Here is a 2,534-nt window from a genome sequence, read left to right as displayed (position 1 = left end):
TCCTTAGGCAAGCGCTCATTGTGTAGAGTCGGCACTAAACATGGCACACCCAAGGTTCTAGAGGTCGCCCCTGCCTCCATGGACGCTGAAGGATAAATCAGAGATTGTTGTTGAGCCACTAGCTGATCCGTCAGTTGAGCCGCCAGCTCCGCCTCACGCTATGCTCTGCCCTGGTCTACCAATATCTGAGCATTTGTGCCGACATGCGGCGGGTCAGGCCTGCGAGGCTGGTTGTGGTGCCGCTCGCTCCTTGACATGGCCGGTTCATCAATGTGCCTACTATAACTCCTTCTCGGACAAGGTGTTGAGTGGATACAATCACGACTATACGAATAAGATGCCTGCTGGGCCACAGCCATCTGAAGAAGCTCTCCGGCTCTCCGTACTTCCATTGCTGCTGGTGACTCATCCTGAGCTGGGAGAGCCACCAGCCGTGTTGCTGCAGCTATCATGTTATCCAAGGGGTTAGAAAAATGCCCCGAAGGCGTGGGAACATGCTGAGGAGGGGTCATGTTCAAATGCGACTGAACTGGTTCTTCGGCCGCTGGCGCCTCAGTGGTTCGATTTGCCCCGGGCGGATTACTGGGTCCTGCCCCAGGCGTGTTGAAAAGATTCCTCGCATCGTAAGTCAGGGGTAGCCGGCTTACATGCCTTCTGCGGAAAGTAGTGTTTGACGCATCCATGTCCAAGCTTAAACGCAAGCTCTCCGCTCGAAGCCGTTCCACTTCCCTCTGCAAGGCGGTCCACTCCGTTGCCATCCCGGTGTTTTCTGCATTTAACTCCTCCTTGGCTTGTGCTATCTCGTCATGCAATTTTATAACCTCCACATTATGCTGAGCTTGATTCGTCGGGTTAACCTCCGCCGTTAACAACGTTGTCAGAGCATCCAAAAGATCAGACAAAACTTGAGCCGGTGGGCACACAGGTCCGGCTCCAGAACCCATCGTCGCTGCTGACCTGGAGTTCATTATCGTTGCAGTCGTAGAACCCTATGCTGGCTGTCTACCAGCCATGAAGACTGTGACCTGGTGTGGCGGCTCGTAGGGGTCCGGAATACCGTCGCCGTCGGAACAGCCCTCAAGCCCGCCATCCTGAACCTGGTAGATGGAGTTGGTCTCACCAGCGGAAGACTCATCGCCTGAGTAAATAACCATCTCTCCACCAGATTCAGATCCTCCTTCTAGTTCCGCTCCATGAACGAAACCGACAAAAACATGCTTTGGGGCGGCTTTAGCCTTGGCGGGTCGCGTGCGCCGAGCCGACTCGACGATGTCGGTGCAGATGTCCGGCTCAGCTTCCGACTCACCGATCTTGCCGATGAAGACATGAATTCTGCCAAAGGGTACCCGGTACCCATACTCAATTGAGTTGGCCTCGAGGCCCCAGCCCTCGTCGTTGATGTAGAGCTTGCCGTGACGACTCTTGGTCATTTGGCCCACGGCGTACCCCTTGAGCCCTGTGAAGCTGCCCTCCAAGAACTTGAAACCACCACGCGTTGGCCCCGCGATGGGCGCCAACTGTCATGGAATTATCACGTCAGATGTCCTAGCTTAAGGACTTAGGTGTGGAGTCATCGCAATGTAGTTAGCTTGAAGGGGTTAAATAGGAAAAGGGACATAGAGAGTCTATATTGGTTCAGCCCCTCGCGGTGGAGGTAACAGACTAATCCAGTGTAGGGTGGTTATTGCTTGGGTTTTGATTACCAGGGAGCGAATACGCTTGACCTAGTTCTCGATCTCTTTCTTTCATGCCCTAACTAGCCGATGGGTCGTCCCTTTATATACACAAGTTAACGCTCGACGGCTTACAGAGTCCCGACCGGATCATAGACAACGTGTCCGGCTTGGTGACTAACTACGCCTACCTTACAATACAAGTTATCCTCATGGCGGTTCTACCTTCTGGGCCCTAAGTCGCCTCTGGGTCTTGGACCGTCAGCGGGGTTCTTATGACCCGCCCCCTTCATGGGTTATCGCTAGTAGTATGACCCGACCCCTCATGGGCGGTTCATACCTGGTAGTTATATCCCCAACATTAGGCCCCAGGTTGATTTGAACTTGTTCATATCAATCTTCAACACCTGAGTTGTAAACCTGCACCACCTGTTGTAACCCGCCATGACGTCAGCTCTTGGAATCCTCTTAAACCGCCATGACGTCATTTTAGCTTAATTGTGCACTGGGCTCAAAGCATCTTAACTGATCCTTATCTTAATAAACATCCCGAAAATTGAGGCGTCCCTATAGCCATGCGGTGATTTCAGTCTCCTCAATTCTCGTGCATGCCTTGTGCTCACCTCCCTTATAAATAGGTACGAGGGTCTCTCTCATTTTCCCCCTGCTTCCTTCTTCGTCTTCCTCCTCCTCTCAGTCGCACGGGCGCTCGTACTCCACCGTCGCGACCTCCAACTGCTGCACCAACTCAGGCCGCCACATCACCCTGACCAGACCAGAGAGCTCCACTGTGCCATCGCCGATCCTTATCGCCTGTAAGAACTTTTTTTGATTATTCTCTTTCCCAAACAAACACATCTT

Source organism: Triticum aestivum, chromosome 1B (genome assembly GCF_018294505.1).
Source record: "Triticum aestivum cultivar Chinese Spring chromosome 1B, IWGSC CS RefSeq v2.1, whole genome shotgun sequence".
NCBI lineage: Eukaryota > Viridiplantae > Streptophyta > Magnoliopsida > Poales > Poaceae > Triticum > Triticum aestivum.
Note: the sequence above shows the minus strand (reverse complement) of the source record.